This window comes from Typopeltis vanoorti, chromosome 2 (assembly GCF_054136105.1).
Source record: "Typopeltis vanoorti isolate ZY-2024b chromosome 2, IOZ_Tvanoo_1.0, whole genome shotgun sequence".
NCBI lineage: Eukaryota > Metazoa > Arthropoda > Arachnida > Uropygi > Thelyphonidae > Typopeltis > Typopeltis vanoorti.
In genome coordinates, this window is record NC_143550.1 from 39,303,724 (window position 1) to 39,324,662 (window position 20,939).

Below are 20,939 nucleotides of genomic sequence, written 5' to 3' on the forward strand. Positions count from 1 at the left end.
AACACGGTCCCATCTCGGACTCCTCTGCCTCCCCCAAACAGAAGATACCCCCGATCGTTCTTCGAGAAACAAAGATGAATATCTTTAAGGTCCTCTTTAAGGGTATCAAAATCCACCCTGCCATTGTCATAGACTACCGTAAACTGACGAAACAATTGGACTCTAGTGGTATACAATACCACACTTTCTCTCCCTCGGCTCGGAGAAGAATCTGAAGGTGGTGCTCGGAGGACATAACCATTGAGGAAATTACTGCTGATCTCTGCTACCAGGACCTGCCACCTATCAATGTCAGCAGAATGATCAGAGCCGACAAGACCCCAATGCCTCTAGTCTTGGGAGAAATCCATCAGTCCTATAAAAATATTTATGATCTGACATCGATCTGCGGGCTCAAAATCAACCCTGAACCTTTGAGGAAGAGGGCATCATCAGGACAGTGCCACCGTTGTCAGAAGTTCGGCCATTCTCAGAGATTATGTAAGGCAGACTTTAAATGCCTAAAATGCAGGCAGAGCCACTCCACTAACACCTGCAGAAAACTGAAGCCAAACACCACCCACCCCGGCTAAATGAGCCAACTGTTTTACAGAGAATGTATTCAACACCCAAAAAATAGACTTGGAGTCAAACAAACAATCTGCCTCCTCTTCTAGTAAACCAGTAGCTTCAGCTCCACAGTCTGCCAGAGTTCAACAAAACACGACAGAGGATAAACTGCCGCAGCCTGAGGCCTTTAACAGACAAATTACCAACGGCAGACGAGGACATATGCACACATGGCCCGTTCCATAAAGGCTACACATGATCAAAATCACATTCAAATCTAGCAGATACCATCACGGCTTCTCTTGCAAATATGCTGCAAGATTTCAGCAAATCTAACCCTTCATCTGACTCTACAAAATGATTTTTCCACGAAACCCAGTCCATTCTAGCTGCACTCACAAATGTATAGAAATAAACTCACCCCACATCCTCTACAGATTATTGAGTAGAACGTGAATGCTTTAAAAAACAAGGTACTGTAACTCTAGGAATTCACTGTGAAATATAATCCAGATATCATCTTAATAAATGAATCCAACTTGAGACCCGCAGATAACTCCCAAACTTGAGGATACCTCCTCTACAGAAACGACAGACTCAACTACAGATGTGGCGACACCGCCATCTTCATTAAAAATTATATTAATCGCCATTCTGTAAGCAATCCTACAACCACTAATCTTGAGCTCACATGAATAGAAGTAATCATAACTTCAGCCGGAAAATTAAAAATCTACGCAGCCTACAACCCACCGTTAAAACTCTATTACATTCAGACCTGAATGCCATGCTGGGCACTTGAGAACAAATCATTATTGTTGAGAACTTAAATTCGAAGCTCCTGCATGGAACAGTAGAACAATCAATAAGAACAGCCATATCCTCTTCGTCTACTCAGGTTCCAACTACGCAGTTATGGAGGGTCCCACTGAACCAACTCATCACAGTACGTTTGGCAGTGATGACATCCTGAATATAGCTATCCTGCAAAATATTAAATTTCAGTACAGTCTAAAATCATTCAATGAGTTGACATCCGATCATAACCCAATTCGGCTCCATCTAGGAAAACAAGAACATCTCTCTCTTCCCTCTCACTCCTTCATATCTTGGGAAAAATTATCAAAAGTACTCCCGGACTACATTGGCCCTGTTCCTTATATAAGTTCAAAAGAAGATGTCGAAACCGCAGTCATAAGTCTCACCCAACAAATTAACTCAGCTATAACGGCAGTTACCTCCTCCACACCTCTCCCCAAGCCTTGTCGTTTGCCAGAAGACATTATGAACTTGATCAGAGAAAAAACCTACAAGAAAAGTTAGCTTTTATCTCACCTATGATCATTCTATCTGGAAACTATTGAGCAATATCAGAAACAAAACAGATCCATTTCCTTCTACATTCAGACCTGGGCCTTGTTCATACATATGCAGAAAAGGCAGAAGCCATAGCTAAAATTTAGAAAAACAGTATAAGCCTGCATATGAAAACTTAAACCACTCGTATAAAATTCATAGACAGGTTAGATACTCATTAAACCTCCCTGATACCTGTGCTAACCAAATCACACCTACATCACCAGCGGAAATATATGATATTATAAAGAATTTAAAGAGCAAAAAAAGCTACTGGTCCTAATTGCATTACAAACAAAGTGATCGAGTTGCTGTCCCGAAAACCTATAGTGCACCTGACCAAAATAATAAATGCAATCTTAAGGTTTCATTGTTTTCCTTACACTTGGAAACTCGCAGATGTAATCCCAATACATAAGCTAGGCAAGGACCCACACCTGCCTCAAAATTATCGTCCCATCAGCCTCATCTCTAACTTGGGTAAAATTGCAGATAAAGTCATCCTCTCCCGACTTCAAGCCTCAGTAAATACGCTAAAGATCCTTCCAAAAGAACAATTTGGTTTTCGGCAATACCATAGCACTCCTCAACAAATTCACAGATTACTCAAGAACATCACTACCGGCTACAACAGGCATCAATATACTGGAGCTGTGTTTCTTGACATAGCCAAAGCATTTGACAAGAAACTTTGGATTGCTGCATAAACTTATCTTAGCCGGCATCTCGTTGAAAATGGTACACCTAATTAAATCATATCTTCAGGATAGACGCATGCAAGTCAAGATAAATGGGACGATTTCAACCCAGCGCAATATCTTGTCTGGAGTTCCACAAGGATCCTTACTGGCTCTGATTCTGTTCTCAATATATATTTCAGATATTCCGCACAACCCAATGTCGTCCATCATGACCCTCTATGCAGACGATACAGCAATATCAGCCAGATCTCTTCCGTCACACCTTGTTACCAAAAAACTTCAAGAAAATCTCCTAAAGCTAGAGCAGTGGTTCTCCAAATGGAGATTACAAGTAAATCCCCAAAAGAGAGCACAGCCGTACTTTTCACTAGAAGATCGATATCTCCTGTAGGGGACGTCTTCCTTTCAATACCAAAATTCATTGGCATATATATATATATATATAAATTACATTTCCGTGTGTAAGTTAAGATTTAAGATTAATTATAAAACCAATCAGTTGAAAAGAGATACAGTTGCAATGACGTTATGTGTTTCATAATGAAATATCTCTCCACTCTAACGATTCAGCTTTCACATTAGAATAAATATGATTCAAAATATAAAATTGTTTAATTTTTTAAATTGGTTGAAGTTGCACTTCTGTGGTACGTCTTTTACCTTAGAATTCACAACGTGTTTAATGACGTAACTAGATGACCTAGTTTCAAAAGTAAACTATTCCAGCTATCAAGATATTTAGAAATATATAATTATATCTCCGTCGGTAGCTCAGTTGGCAGAGCGGTGGACTGTAGTTGATAAATCAGTTATCCATAGGTCGGTGGTTCAAATCCGCCTCGACGGATTTTTTTTTTCCCAAATCTTTTTATTCAAGTTTTATAGATAAATATCTCAGCCAGTCCATAAACAAAAAAAATGTTTATATTCTGATGACTAACTGTATCGAAAACGTCTAAAATTAAAGATCCAAACCTTTAAAATTAACGATCTCCAACATTGATCCCATCAGTTATCAAGAGTTAAAAAGCAGTGGTCACGTATCCACGTGTAGCTGGGTTGGCAGAACGGTGAATTGTAGTTAGGCATGCCTCAGTGGTTTTATTGTAGGTTTTCTTCCTAGTTGTTCTTCCTGTTACCCTCGTTAGTGAAATATATCATGGATCTCTGTACGATTTTTCATCAATGACTTTATCGAAATCTTAAAAAAAAAAATTAAAGAAGTTAAACGTTGAGTGAAGTACTCGCTCTTTCTGTTTGAGTAATTCTGATTTAAAAATTTTCTTTCAGGGAAACGATTGATTCATTTTACTGCAATTAGTTCAAAACATAAATTATAAAATTATGTGCAAAATGAAATTATGTTCAAAATAATTTGATTATGTGAAACTATGCTCGAAACAGTTTCATCATATTCAAAAAATAATTACGTTGATAACTTATTATCGATTTAAATGCTTCACATACAGTAATGGCATACCTAATTTTATATTTCCACATTAAAGGTATTTTTGTTCATATAAGATAAATAAAAATAAAAAAATGTGTTACTGATAATAAAGGATCAATGATTTTTATCCAACTTCCTTAAAAGCATTAATATCGATATCGGTTGGTTTATTGTTCAACAATCGTATTTATATTTTATTTTAATTTAAAATTCGTAAAAAACAGTAATAAAGGAAAAATGGTTTAATCTGAGACTAATGGTTGCGCAATCGGACCCTTCTTAAAAGAACTCGGCAATGGACCTTGACTCTTTATCCCGTCATCTGAATGAAGAAAATCTGTGTGGATGGGGTGTTATTGAGCTAAAAGCTCTAGTCATGGCTGGATAACGGCAATAGCCGAGTCTCAGTTAAAACTTCATTAGCTATATTTCTATTTGTTACCCTGGAAGTATTTATTTTGCAATCGGATCCTCTAACATTATCGTTATTTATAATATATTTTGCTAGAATTCTATAGGTGTGCTAGTAATAACGTTCATGGTTTTTCTCGATAATGGTTTTATAACATAAAAAAATTGTATTTTAAAATTAGATGCACTTCTTTTTTATATGTTTACTTTTCAATAAATTAATTTTTTCTGTGTTTATTGAACATATTCAGATTTTGCAAATATTGTTTTGGCCTCACTGGAAGTAATATACCAGAATTTGAATATTACGTAAGAAATATTACATATTTGTGACTATTATGAATTATCTGAGTAAATTATTGACTATTTTTAGATATTTTATCTAAAAATAAGAAACTTCACAATACTTGTAGCAATTAGATGATATTTATTGCCCAGATCAGAGATATCCTCTTAGTGGAGATGAATCTTTTGACTCTATGGAGGACTGAATAATAATAATAATAATAATAATAATAATAATAATAATAATAATAATAATAATAATAAGTACCATATTTGGTCTCAAGAGCAAGGCGTCATGATTATCTAGCCTTCACTTCATCCACTGTACTACAATCTATCGTAAGATGTAAACTTACCATAAACATGTTAAATTTGGGCTGTTAGATGGGGAGAACTCGACATAAAAATATAAAATGCTGCTCTTTGAGTAGGACTGATATAGTCTGCTCATGGAACGTTGCTTTATAATTCACAACAACATATCCCTTTACCCTTTGATTATTATTATTTCGTATGATGATACAAGGGCCGTGAGACCCCTTTTACGAGGAACTACGGCACCATATTAAGCCCCCCCCCCTAATTTTTTATCCGGGTTCGGAACCGGCATAGCTGACGTATCAGGCCTCTGACTGCGTCTTAAGTATTATTGACTGTAATCCGTGTATGTGTGCACCTTCTAAAGCTAGAGCAATGGTTCTCCAGATGGAGATTACAAGTAAATCCCCAAAAGAGCAACCATGCTGTTCACTAGAAGATTGGTATCTCCTAAAGGGGACGTCTTCCTGTTTAATACCAAAATTCCTTGGCAGACAGAAACAAAGTATCTCGGTGTAATGCTGGACAAAAGATTAACCGTCATATCAAGATCTCATGTGCAAAGGCATCTAAAGCCATCCTCCAGCTCTATCCCCTAATTAACAGAACAGCAAGTTAAACATCAGAATCAAAGTGCTTCTATACCAGCTGTTGATTCGTCCTATAATCACTTACGTCTCTCCAGCCTGGAGCCATACCTCCCATACTAATATTCTCAAATTGCAATGTGCAAAACAAATGCTTACGAATGATTCTAAACGCTCCATGGTTTGTCAGAGACGTTCAACTTCATCGAGTCACAAATATCCCTTATATCTACTCTTTCATACAATCTCTAGCTACAGAATTCTTCCTATAAACGTTTACACACCCCAATGAACTGGTTCAGCAAGCTGTAAACTACGACGAAACGGATTTATTCAAACACAAAAGACCAAAAGCCATATTAATTTCCAGTAATGATGTATAATCTCCATGTCCTTTCAGGGTGAGCAAACACATAATTTTTTTCCCTCATGGTATCCCTATCAGACAGCGGGGAGTATAAAAATCATTAGCGTCACACTTGGAATCAGTAACGTTATGCGTGCGTTATGTTATTTTAAGTGTGTAATTCGATGTTCATCATTTTTCATTAGTTTATCTTTTGTGTTTATTTTTCGTTGCATAGTGCATATTTTTCTTTCTTTTTTTACGATATCTCCAGGGAACGTTGTAAACTTAGAGAATAAAAACACTACGAGTGGGTTGTGTAGATGTTTAGATGGATGGACGAGGCTACGGAAAAACAGAAGCCAAATTAAGGACAATTTGTCACTATTTTTACATTATTATTATTATAACACAACCGCCGATCATTCAATTGTAAATATATACTTCATAGTTTATTAAGTTCATATTCATTTCGGATCCTCTGTATTTTCTTTATTAATTATAGCCATTAAGAAACAGTGTTTTTCACTATCTATGATGTTTAATCACATTTAGAATACGTGTACTTTTCGTTTTAATCGAGCCATCATATCATACTTTTTGATTTATAGGCACCACAGCGATGCCTATAAATTAAAAGCACGATAAAAGATATACAGAAATAATATTAATTTATAATAGAAAGAGAGAAATAATAATAAAAGTATTACTGTTTTTTTTAATTTTATCTTGTATTCTAAGTAAAAGAGGTTAATACAGTTACAGACTATGGAATTAACATCAATAAAAAAACAAAACTCAATCAACTACATTTTGCAAGTGCTATTGTATTCTTTTAGCGAAAAATAAAGAAGCAGTTCAAGAAATGCTAAATGACCTTGACAAAGAAACAAAGGATAAAAAGGTTTAAAGATCAATATAACTGAAACTAATGACAAATTCAAATCAAATTGTACTAAAATTAGCTGATAATCACAGAATTTCAATAGCCACATAAAATGGCTATTTAAATTGTGTAGGACAATATTTGCTTCGGTCAGTCAGCTAGTTTTAAGGAAAAACAAGATAAAGAAATAGGTAGAAGAATCACACAAGGAAACAAAACATTTTGATTGTATAAAGATTATCTATTAGGAGATTTACCTGTACGCTTAAAAACAAAGTTATTGCAGTGTTCACCTATGGAAATAAACAAAGTTCACTTATGGAAATGAGACATGGGCAACGATTTAAAAACAGGAAGACAGGTTGCGTGTTACCCAAAGAACCTTAGGGAGAAGAACCCTCCACATAACAAAAAAAGGAATCAAATAAGAAATACCAAAACTAGAAGGATCACTAGAGTAGATTGGGACGGATTGTAAAGCATGTATAGCTAGCCATATTGGGAGATTATCAGACGAAAGGTGGATAAAATTAAGGACCGGTAGGATTCCTTAAGAAAGGTGGCCAAAGAACAACATGGAGAGATGATCTACAAAGGGTTGATATGAGATGGTGGACATTGGCTAAAACAGACAGAACTGGAAAGTTAAGGGGAGAAGGCCTATATTCAACAGGAATGAAATGAGAATAAAGAAGAAGAAGAATACGGTTACAGTGTCATTTAGGACGCCATTATTATGTCCTAAATGAAACTGAATAAAATTTCAAATGGAATTGGCTAGCAGGCTGTTTAGAACACACCAAAATAACTAAAGCTATGAGACTGCTGTATTACCATAAGTTTCATATATATTCTCAGGTTGATTCGTCTATTTTTCGGGAGAGAAAAGATAAGTAAAAATAATATTTTTCACATTCTAAGGCATCTACACTATAGTCATTTTTACGTTAGTGTTCAGGATGCCTCAATACACTAGTTATTGTTAGCCCTCTATTCATGAGTTTCATAAAACCAGATCCCTTAATAAAAAAGCACTTGTTGATAGTTATTACATCTGAAGTATACTGTAGAGTTATTAATTATCAAATAAAATCTTTGAAACCTAGTTCTATTCAATGTTAAATATCAGTTGCACCGACTTAAACTATGTATAGTGGATGCTATTAGTTTACAAGAACTTTCAACTCAGCTTACATTAAAGCAGAGCATAAAAACATCGGATTAAGTTTTAATATAAAACGAAAAAGAGATTAATGGCTTCAAAAAGTCCAGCTATCAATCTAGACCTTAATTTTTAGCTTCATTCATCAAAGTCCCTGGAGGGGATGTCATATAATGAACTTCTTTTTTTTGTCTACGCAGAAATGCTTCAGTTTAGAGTCATTATGAAAGTGCCAATGACGTATTTAATAACGAGGGATATTTATCAAACCCCTTTGGGGTTGTCAATCTAAATTTCAGCTTTTCCTCTTCTCGCCCACTATTAACAGGCAGAAGTCAATATTGTCCATCTTAAGATACACTTAAAGTCAAACTGCTCGATCCTTCTGTGACGTGGCATTCAAATCATTATTTTCTGAAGCTGATACCATTATGTAAGACACCTTATTTGTTCTTAATTACTTCCTATTATATAACTGAAGTCATCTAATGTTTGTTTCAAATGCACATAAGTTTGGACTAGCTTATTAGCTTTCAAAAAAAGAAAAAAAAAACGGAAATGGCTAGAGGAATACATTTTCCCGTCTGAGGCTAACTTGAATGTAAAGTTCTTATATACAGCCTCTAGATTCGTTTGTCGCTGGTACTGGATAAATCCTACTGCACCTATCGGGTAAACGGCAAAATAGCATACATTTTCCAATGTACATACCAAAATATTATAATTTGACTTATGACGTTATGTTTCCATGGCGATAATGAGTTCTGTTTTTTCTGCCAGGTGACACTAGAGTAGTCACTACATATTTTCTTTGTCAGCGTCATTATATTGCTAATAAACGTCCTCAAGAACTTAATATGTTATATGGAAAAATTAATGAGCTCTATACGTCGAAGCTTTAGTATCAAGACAAAAATATAAATTAAACAAAATCATTGTACGTAAGTGAAAAACATCTAAAAAATACTGAGCCCGAACTGATAGGAGAAAGCGAATTGGGGGTGGGGCAATCATTCATTTTAGTTCCAATATGTATCAACATTCAGTTCTAAAATTAATTTATTTAAAATAAAATATTACGATAAATAATTGTAAATATACTTAATAAAAAGAAGTAAGGTACATGGGTAGCTGTATAAAGATGTCATACGTTATAACTTATTAGCTATTCCATATATACAGTAGACTGTGGGAAATATAACAAACCTATCGATTCAAGCTCGGAATTTCGTTCTGATCATTCAGCTCTCATTATGAATATACCCAAACGGGTCATTATAATGTCAATTAATACAATATTAATACAATGAATATAATATTAAATTATAAATATAAAATCAATACAATATTAATACAATGAATATAATATTAAATTATAAATATAAAATCAATACAATATTAATACAATGAATATAATATTAAATTATAAATATAAAATCAATACAATATTAAATTATAAATATAAAATTAATACAATATTAATGCAATAGATGTACGTAGAGAAAAATAAGTTAAATAGAAAATTAACGTCATGCATCCTACCTTTTCAAGGTTTGTCATTATAATTTATTTTATTTTCTATTATAAATAATAGTTCAACTTATATGTTACTTAGAATAGTCTTAACTAAACGTCATAAATTACTGAACCCTTCTTATATTTAAGAAGTCAATATATACCCTTAAAGTTTTCACATCTTCTGGGTGATCAATCGACCGTAAGATGCGGTGATTGATTCATTCAATCCAATACCCTTGGAGGGTAATGGATGGCAATGCTTAGCTAATGAAGTTCTAACTGAGGCTCGGCTATTGCTGTTACCCTCCTGCCATGATCAGAGCTTTAATAGCTCAATAACACCTTATCCCTACACTGTCCTCTACAGATAACGGGGAAGATGAAAAACATTCTTGCTTCGCCCCTTTAAGCCAGTCCTTATAAGGTTAAGGACGTATTCGAAGTATCTTTGTTATTAGTTTGTTAGTTATTCAAACTTTACTTTGCTTTACAGGCAGAGCGAATGAATGGAGCTGAAGAGACATGCGCATTTGCCATAGACAAAGAGGAAAACCTTTATGTGTGTGTATGTAATAATCTCTTCTTTCTCAAGGATTTAATTATGCATTCTTTTGCTATATCGATGTTATAGAAAGTGAAATCTGCAGTCCTCATTTTTGACGTTCTCTGGCTGAAGGTGTTCCATTCTGCAACGTTTTTTTTTTCTATCTTTTCTGTCCTTCAGATTATTCAAATTCAATCTGAAGTATTCAACCTTTTAATTCCTTAAGTTTGATTTTCAGTAAATCGGTTATTAACCAAATAGTGAAGTCAGGTTCTCTTTATTGGTGATTTCATTTTCCAATTAGCCTATTATCAACTTTTCGGTTCGATCAGAAAATTGACTTTCTTATCCTTAACTGGTTAACATTCAACTGGGCAATTTTTTTTTATACACGTGTTTGCAACAAATTCTCTGGTCGATGTCTTTAGCACTGATAAATACACTGATTATAAATAAAACTAAATAATCTTATACAGTTTTGTGATTTATTATATTAGCGTCACATGTAATGTTGTTCTAGTACGTAGGCTAATGTCAAGCATTGCGTATTCTTAGTAAAGCAACTAAATAATACCAACAACAATGGTGCGTAACTCCATTTTGCTGTGACTATGAACCATTTCACCGCGGTTAATAGCTGCGTGCTATCAGGTTGCCATGGAGCTGTGCACGTAGTTGTGTGAAAGATTAATTGTTGCAAATCACGCTGATATTGCTATACTAATCTTCTAGGCAGCCCGTTGTGTGATGTGTGCAACATCTGGATCGTAGTCATTAGCTTTATCATTAAGTAATACGCCATATTTAAACATAATGATGGAAATTATGAACACCATTATTGAATGAGGTAAGACGTCATTGATCTTTACTTCTCTTCTCGGAACTTCATTGTTTAATAACATTAGAATATCAAACACTCTTATTTTGATATATTAAAAGTGAATTTGTAGGGAAAAAAAGTGACAATTTTTGCATAAGCAAATCAGTATGGAAAATGGGAATAAAATGTTTTGTGAAAAACATGAATTAGAAAACAGGATAGCTTAATTATTAAATGAAATAATAGAAAATAAATATTCAAACTAAAGATCAACAAAAACAGTTTGATAATAATAGAATTATGATTTTTTTATGTGAGCAGCTTTATACACCAATTCATAATCTCAATAATTACCAATTAAAATAATTTTCAGAAAATGAACTGAGGGTTTGAGAAGGATCAATCGACCGTGAGATGCGGTGATTGATTCATTCAATCCAATACCCTTGGAGGGTAACGGAGGCAATGCTGTAGCCAATGAAGTTCTAACTGAGGCTCGGCTATTGCTGTTACCCTCCTGCCATGATCAGAGCTTTAATAGCTCAATAACACCTTATCCCTACACTGTCCTCTACAGATAACGGGGAAGATGAAAAGCATTCTTGCTTCGCCCCTTTAAGCCAGTCCTTATAAGGACTATAAAACAACTGAGAAATTTTGGATTCACGTGTGGAACAATCGACCGTGAGATGCGGTGATTGATTCATTCAATCCAATATCCTTGGAGGGTAATGGATGGCATTGCTGTAGCTAATGAAGTTCTAACTGAGGCTCGGCTATTGCTGTTACCCTCCTGCCATGATCAGAGCTTTAATAGCTCAATAACACCTTATCCCTACACTGTCCTCTACAGATAACGGGGAAGATGAAAAGCATTCTTGCTTCGCCCCTTTAAGCCAGTCCTTATAAGGACTATAAGGAAAACAACTGAGATGATAAGGTATATATGAATAGATAGAATGGATCAATTGACCGTGAGATGTGGTGATTGATTCATTCAATCCAATACCCCTTGGAGGGTAATGAATGGCAATGCATAGCCAATGAAGTTCTAACTGAGGCTCGGCTATTGCTGTTACCCTCCTGCCATGATCAGAGCTTTAATTGCTCAATAACACCTTATCCACACACTGTCCTCTACAGATAACGGGGAAGATGAAAAGCATTCTTGCTTCGCCCCTTTAAGCCAGTCCTTATAAGGACTATAAGAAAACAACTGAGGATGGATGAATCAATCGACCGTGAGAAAACAACTGAGAGGGAAGCGATACCAATCAAAAGTCCTTTTTAGGACTTCCAAGGTAACAAATGGCGATGCTGTAGCCAATGAAGTTTTAACTGAGGCTTGGCTATTGCCGTTACCCAGCCATGACAAGAGCTTTTTAGCTCAACAACACTCCATCCATACAGATTTACTTCATTCAGATGAGGGGATAAAGAGTCAAGGACTCAGTCCATCTCCCAGTTCTTTTAAGAACTTTAAGAAAACAACTGACAGTATTATTTTCAACCAACGAGCATTATCATTACTTACAGAGTATAAGTAAGAAAATAATATCTATATTACAAATAATGACCTTACTATAGTAAAATTAAATATCGTTTATGTTAATGTATTTCAGAGAATCCCTGAAAATTGATTCAACACTTGAAAAATATCGTGTAATCAAATATCGTATAAGTTCAAACAGCAACTGGAGATAGAATTTGTCTCTGTATCTAGAGAAAAATAAGTTGGATAGAAAATTGTCGTCATGCATTCTACCCTTTCATGGTTTGTCGTCATATTTTATTTTATTTTCTCTCATAAACAATAATGCAACTGATATTTTACTTAGAATAGTCTTAACTAAAAGTCATAAATTACTAAATTACATTCTTATATTTAAGAAGTCAACATATACTCTTAAATTTTTCACATCTTTTATAATATTAATCATATATTATAAAAGATTAATAATATAATAATACTATAGGAATGGATTAATACCCTTGGAGGGTAATGGAAGGCAATGCTGTGGCCAATGAAGTTCTAACTGAGGCTCGGCTATTGCTGTTACCCTCCTGCCATGATCAGAGCTTTAATAGCTCAATAACACCTTATCCCTACACTGTCCTCTACAGATAACGGGGAAGATGAAAGCATTCTTGCTCCGCCCCTTTAAGCCAGTCCTTGTAAGGACTATAAGGATAAGGAGTAATAATATATATATTTATAAATAGAAATGACTAAAACCGAGAATAATTGTAAGGCTTTAATGATATAAAACACTACTAGTTTCGGCTTTTGACATCCTTCTTCAAGTGTCTTCTAAAAATAGGAAACAACAATAAAAACACTGAAGTTTAAAACTGAGAAGCACAGGAAAATTGCAGTACATAATTGACATGAAAAAACGTTGTATTTACATTCAAGTTGTTCTTTCAAACGTGACATTGTTTGTTGAGTGCGTGCTTGCAGACTCTCGTGAACGCCAGTACTGAACAACAGCAGAGTGGCTATCAGGGACGTTGTAGCTCAAATTGTTATTTAATTGTTCACGATTAAGGATAATTTCTCTGGACTCCACAATTTTTCTTTCAAACTCATCATGGTAACGAAAGATGTTTTCGGATCTATCCCAGCAGACTAAATGACCCTGGTGTTCATCATCAAGATTGTTCGAGAAAAGAACATCACTAGACAAGGCACTGGCGCGTGTTCTTTTGTAAGAGATGTCTCTCTTATGCTCCTCCATACGTAATTCAATAGATTTATTTGTTTGAACAAAATAAGGGATATTACAGTCACACCATATCTTATATACGCCAGGATATTTCAGATTATGATGATGAGGCTTTGGATGGCTTACTGGCGAGCGGATTTTTGGAAGTGTAGTGAATAAGGTCTTGATGTTGTACTTCTTAAGAACTTTAGCTAATTTTTTGGAAACTGAACTGATGTATGCGATGGAGATGTTACCCTTAAAGTTGGTTATTTCTTCAGTGCGGTGGCTAGGAGGATTTAGAAGAAATTTATTAATGGTTTTATCAGAACATCCATTTTGTCTAAAGATATGTGAGAGGTAATTAATTTCTTTTTTGAAGTTCATCTGGGTCATTCAGAAAAGAGCATGTTCTATGTCCCAAGGTAGAAATAGTTTCAAGTTTTCGAGGAAAATGATGGGACTGACTGTGAAGATATCTATTAGTTTTTGTATGAGATTCTAAATTTTCCAGAGAAGTGTGAAAGTTTTATATCCAGGAATGGTAGGGAATTTTCATATTCAAGTTCGACTGTATATTCTATATTAGGATGCTGATTATTGAGATGATTAAGAAATTCCATGAGAGAGTTGTGGCCGTGACTCTAAATAATAAAAATGTCATCTACATAGCGTTTTCAAAGTTTTTGTTTAAACAAGAAGAATGATATAGCTTTTGTTTCAAAATCCTCCAAGTAAATGTTCGCAAGAATAGGAGATAAAAGGTTGCCCATCACTAGACCTTGGTTCTGTTTGTAGATGGTGTCTTGATATCGGAAGTAACCAGACTTAATGCAATGGGTCAGTAAAGCAAACATTTTTTTTGGATAACTTGTTCTTTAGTAATATTAGCACTTCTTCTGTAGGGACATTTGTAAATAAGGAAACTATGTCAAAACTTGCTATTATGTCATTCTCATTGATAGTTATATCTTTAATGTGTGATACAAAGTCCATGGTGTTGTTGATGAAGGATGAATACTTATTAGAAAAACACTTGAGGTATTTAGCGAGATGTTTAGAAAGCTTGTAAGTCGGAGAATCAATATCTTCCACGATTGGACGAAGAGGGATGTTTTCCTTGTGGATTTTTGGAACTCCATTAATACGCGGGATAAGTGGATGAAGAGAGCGTAGAGAAAGCCAAATATTGCGAGATAGTTCAGTTGTTGTCTTCAATAAGTTATTTGTGCGGTGTTGTAGTTCCCGTGTTGGATCTTCCTGTAGTATTGAATAAGTATTATTTTCAAGTAATTGAAGCATCTTATTATGGTATTCTTCAGAATCGAGGACTACTGTAGCATTGCCTTTATCTGCCGGTAATATTATGATATTTCTGTTGTTTTCAGATTTTTTATCCTGTTGTTCAGCTGAAGAAATGTTATCTGTAGGAGGTTTCGCATTATTAATAATGAAAATGGATTCAATACGTAGACGCTTAGCCATTTGAGTAGGTAGGAGTGAAGTAGCCTTTTCTATTTTAGTAAGGAGAGATTCCTTAGGAATAAATCTTGGTGAAGGAATGAAATTAAGACCTTTGCAGAGAATGCTTTTTTTCGGCTGCTGTAAGAACGTAAGAGGACTTGATTATTACAACTTTGTCAGGATTGATGTGGGCTTTTGTAAAATCAAGTGTATTCTGCATTCTTTTAAGATTCTCAAATTTTCTAATGAGGTTAATCTTGTTATTATATTGCATCAGTGTTGCTTGAGCTTCACTATTCATAGAAACGCATGCAAACTACCATTATCCAGAACTTCTTCAAGTTTTTGAGCTAAAGATCTTTTATCGTTGAACAAAAAGGCCAGAGTACGTTTCGTATCAGAAATTTTTTCGCTGAGTAGATTCTGACTTTGTCTTCCGATAGATTTTTTTGACAGGTACTGTTGTTATATTCTCCTTAAAACAGATGAAATTGGGAAAGACTGCATGAAATTTACAACCTATTAAGAACACTAACCTGTTAACATTCAGTCCTATCTTCTTCAGTGTTTTTTTAAAGCTTCTTTTGATATTATTTAGAGATGCCTCGTCATGTAGGCTAAAAATGCGTTCAGGAACATCGACTCAGTTGTTTTGATACATTTTTATAATAAAACCATTAAAAAATTTCTTCTAAATCCTCACGGAAGAAATAACCAACTTTAAGGATAATATCTCCATCCCATACATCAGTTCAGTTTCCAAAAAATTAGCTAAAGTTCTTAAGAAGCACAACATCGGGACCTTATTCACTACACTTCCAAACATCCGCTCGCTAGTAAGCCCTCCAAAGCCTCATCATCATAATCTGAAATATCCTGGCGTATATAAGATATGGTGTGATTGTAATATCCCTTATTTTGGTCAAACAAATAAATCTATTGAATTATCTATGGAGGAACACAAGAGAGAGATCTCTTACAAAAGAACACATGCCAGTGCCTTGTCTAGTGATGTTCTTTTCTCGAACAATCCTGATGATGAACACCAGGGTCATTCAGTCTTCTGGGATAGATCCTAAAACATCTTTCGTGGCCAAGATGAACTTGAAAGAAAAATTGTGGAGTCCAGAGAAATCATCCTTAATCGCGAACATTTAAATGGCAATTTGAGCTACAACATCCCTGATAGCCACTCTGCTGTTGTTCAGTACTGGCGTTCACGAGAGTCTGCAAGCACGCACTCAACAAAGAATGCCACGTTTGAAAGAACAACTTAAATGTAAATACAACGTTTTTTCATGTCAGTTATGTACTGCAATTTTCCTGTGCTTCTCAGTTTTAAACTTCAGTGTTTTTATTGCTGTTTCCTATTTTTACAAGACACCTGAAGAAGGCTGTCAAAAGCGAAACTAGTAGTGTTTTATATCATTAAAGCCTTACAATTATTCTCGGTTTTAGTCATTAAATCTATTTATAAAAATCTATCAAAACAACCGAGTCAATGTTCCTGAACACACACACACACACACACACACACACACACACACACACACACACACACACACACACACACACACACACACACACACACACACACACACACACACACACACACACATATATATACAGGGTGTTCGGGATAAATTTGACAGTTTCGTAAGGAAAAAGAAAATCTTCTTTGTATCTATTAAATTTAATGAATTGACAAAAAAACATTACAGGCAGAGTTAATTACAATACTATCAACAAGATTTACTCAAAATAACCACCATTAGCATCGATCACAGCTTCAATTCTGCTTCGGAACCTCGAACAAGCTGATGCTACAGTCTCCCTGGGAAGGGCCGCAAAAACTGTTTTAATTTTATCCATTAACTGGGCTTTTGTATTACTGGAAGTGCGATTGGTGTCTTTTTCAACTGCGCCCCATACAAAATAATCCATGGGGTTAAGGTCTGGGGAGTTTGGAGGCCAAACATTTGGACTGGTGAAGTCGTAGAAAATTTCAGACAACCATTTTTGACTTTTCCCAGAGGTGTGGCAAGGGGCCGAATCCTGCTGCCATACATACGGCCTACCATTGGCTACCCTTGTTATCCAGGGCTTGACTACAGTTAGCAACTCCACGAACAAAGCCCGAATTCCAATGCCAGGGTTCTTCAACACCTGTTCCTGCAGATTTGCGAGGAATTCTGCTGTACGAACGCAATCAGATCGTCTGCTAGGGATCTTTCTTCTTGCTACAGCCTCGTAGTCACCATTGCAAGTCTCTAGTTCATGCCTGATTGTTTTTACTGTATTCAGGGAGCATTGGGCAGCAGTCGTAATATCCTTATTTTGATGGCGGGCACGAATCATCATGATACAAGTTATTCTCTTCCATGATTCAGGTGGGTTCCAGCTATCCATCCTTTCTGACATCTTGTATATGAATGAAGAAGGGTCCAAACTTTTAAATGAAGAGAAGTGTGTGTTAATACATGTAACTTACGGAAAAATATAATTAATTATAAATATGTCAAATTCATCCCGAACACCCTGTATATATTCTATGAATGTTGCTATGGTCTTTTATAAAATGGCAAATTTTAACATATCAAAGGTTTTATGTTGTGCATATGATTGTTTTCCCCCAGTAAGTTAGAACTTGATATACATACGCTGCTCATTCATGATAAAGAAATTAAAAAACGCAACCATGCCTTACATCATGTTGCCAGTCACAAAACCACACACTTAACAGGGGATTTCTTCTCAACAGTGCATGACAAAATAGATTATTCCATTCACGACTAGCCGAAGAGCTTTGTACTAGCTACAGTAGTGTCATCTGGTGGTCAGTCGATAACTTTTTTGATCACACCTTTTTTTTTTATCAACTAATTTTTTTTTTCTGTTTTAATAAATGAAACAGAAAAAAACATCTCATAGAAGAAATAAAAAGTATTACATTATACTACTATTAATTAGTTTAAGATATCTCATGTTATTTACGAGAAATAATTGGCATTTCAAGTACGTCATTATTTTAAACCTTTAGTTTGTGATGTGATATAATTCACATTATGTTATCCCTTATAGTGCCACACTTTCATGTCCAAATAATATAACATCATCTAAATAGATCAAAATCAATATTGTATCATATAAATAAATGTTTATTAGGCATCATAATAAACAGAATACTCATAAAATGTTCAGGATCTCTGAAAGCTCATTTGTAATTTCAAAACCTAGAAATCAGTAGATTAAGAATATAAGATATTCTTATTGTGTTCTAAATACTCTGAAAGATTGAAAGACAATGGAAATTTTCAGGAATTTCATCTTTTTCAGTAATCATCATCTTCATCATCATCAATGTTACCATTCACCATCATCATCTTCTTCTTCTCCATCAATATTACTAATTAATCATTTTCTCCCTCATCACCATCTTCATTGTTACCTTTACAGTTGAAGATTAATACTAAAACAATTAGTTATTTGTCTTTCTCTAAAACAAGGCTGGCGGTCACATTTGAATAATGGAAATTTATTGACCACTGGTGGGAACTAAGAACTTCCTTTTTATAGTTGTAAGTTATGTTTCTGTACTACGGGAGTTGAAGATAAAGCAATAGTCCTGGTATAATGTACATTTTCCCAATATCAAATTCCTTTTCTGCTTCGCTCTGCATCAAAAAATGGAAAAAAGAAATCACGTCAATGTAAAAAAAAAAAAAACATTTTGCTTAAGACTATTTTTCAATGTGACTTAATGCATTTCAAATCATTCAATGAAGCGTTCAGAATATTCTAACTCCTTTTATTGCCACTTTGAAAATATAATTTTAAAATCATCTGTCAGATTTCATGTACACATAACAACTACTTCTGGAAATCTTTACGTTTTCCAAGTTGGATTTCCAGTTAAATTACAGTAGCTCTGATGAAATTTTGTTTGCTTTCCAGTAATTCTTTTTTTTCCTCGGCTTAGAACGTGAGAATTAAAACCACAGTTTTCCGATATCAAACACTCTGTAAACACTTGGGTTTACAAGTGAACATCTTTAACTTACTTCTCTGCACAATTATATATTTTCAACCATCTGACAAGTCAACAAACTCTCTGAACACATGGAGGTCATTTTTAAAAGTGATGTAGCACTCAAGCGAGAGAAAAAGGATAAAAGTATCACACATTTTGCACACTTCAGCAACTTCATCTAAGCCTCGTTCCCAGGGTGAGATTGTCGCAATTTCTCTCTCTCTCTCTCTCTTTCTCTCTCTCTCTCCATGGTATATACGTTGTTCCTTCCTATTGATTTTCAATAGCGTTTTTGCTCCTCTCTGTCCCTTAGGCTACATTGCTCCGCATCTATATGGCGGTAGAAATCTTTAATACACCTTCCGATACTTGCTTCTTGAAGAAAGGAATCTCAGTTAAAATTGCATCCATTGCATCTTTCAGTTCCTTAGCACACTACCAAGAAAGTCGTGATTATACGTTGTACGGCATCTTACTCGTGACAGTAATAAGGAATTCTCGGGTCGGCTGTGATTAATGGCTAGTCAGAAACAAATAATGCCATTTAACAGCGCAAGTGTCTCACTAACGCTTTCTGCACACATCAGTGGAGAAGGAGATTGCTGCCACAAGCAATTATATTATATTGTCTTGCGTTACGATGAGATGTTTCTGTTCTCTTCTTTAACCAAAAAAGTTTTAATATTATAAATCGTGTATTATGCATTTTATTTTAAGGAATAATAATCACTTTAAATTTTAAAACAATGCCTATTATGTTATCCAGTTATTTATACTGTAATATATTGCTTCGGGAATAATTTATGACACTCGATGTAATTGTTAGTGGGGAAAGACAAGATTGAAATTAAACGATATTCCAATCACAGTTTTGAATGGAAAAAACGTTTTGAAAATTTTCTGAAATTCTACTGTGGGCACGATGGCATTTTATATACCCTCTTCCTAAAAAGGAATAATAATTTATAGAACATGCAAGTTGTGGATTTTGAGGCATATGTTCTGCCCGTTTCATGGGATTCAAACCATTTAGAATATGAGGTGTTTCAATCCTCGATGGACATGCTGACTGTGCTAAGGATGGGTTGTTCTGAATGACAACTAAAGCTATGAGACTAGTGCATTAATTGTTAGTTTGTTGGTGTGTATTCTTCTTGAAGGTTTACTTATTTTTAAGGATGAAAAATCCTATTAAGTCCGTATGAGACTGTCTTCGTATTGTAATACTTAAAGATATGATCTTTGTTAATTCCTTTCCTTATATTGATCTTTTATTATTCCTTTTTTATTTAAATTGATTCTGTTCACCCGATAACACCATTTCGAACTTCTGCACATGTAGCAACCTAGAAATGTCCATTTTTTAAAAACTGCTCTTGAAATGCTAGAATACAAATACTAACTTATTTCTTTCTGATAAAAATATTTAGCCTTTTTTGTGAATATTTTCTATAGCAAAAAAAAAAGTTCTTTTTAGATAATAACGGTTTCTTTTTCTTTGATACCACGTTTTTGCATCTTGGGCGTCAGGATGTTTAATGTTTTCTCATTAAATTTCCTCTGATTTAATGCATGTTAATTTTGAGATTTAGGATGTCCTGTCCAAAAGAATCTCAATTTTATATATCGGGTCCAGTCAGCTTTTTATTATTCCTGTTATTTCTAAACACTGAATATTACTAAGAGACATTTCTTGCGAGATTTTTCTCCTAAGTTTCCATTTGGGTTTTCATTTGTCTAAATGCAATGCGGATAGTGCTAGAAGGGTTGCAGCCTTCTACTGCAGATGAATTTCTATTTTTATGTT

The 20,939-nt window shown here is 34.7% G+C and overlaps 1 non-coding gene across 1 annotated transcript; it reads left to right on the forward strand.

Moving 5' to 3' along the window:
* The first annotated feature begins 3,366 nt into the window (after nucleotides 1–3,366).
* TRNAY-GUA (transfer RNA tyrosine (anticodon GUA)) lies at nucleotides 3,367–3,453 on the forward strand. Its single transcript is given in 2 exon segments — nucleotides 3,367–3,403; nucleotides 3,418–3,453. It is a non-coding gene; the product is annotated as a tRNA-Tyr (tRNA).
* The last annotated feature ends 17,486 nt before the right edge of the window (nucleotides 3,454–20,939 follow it).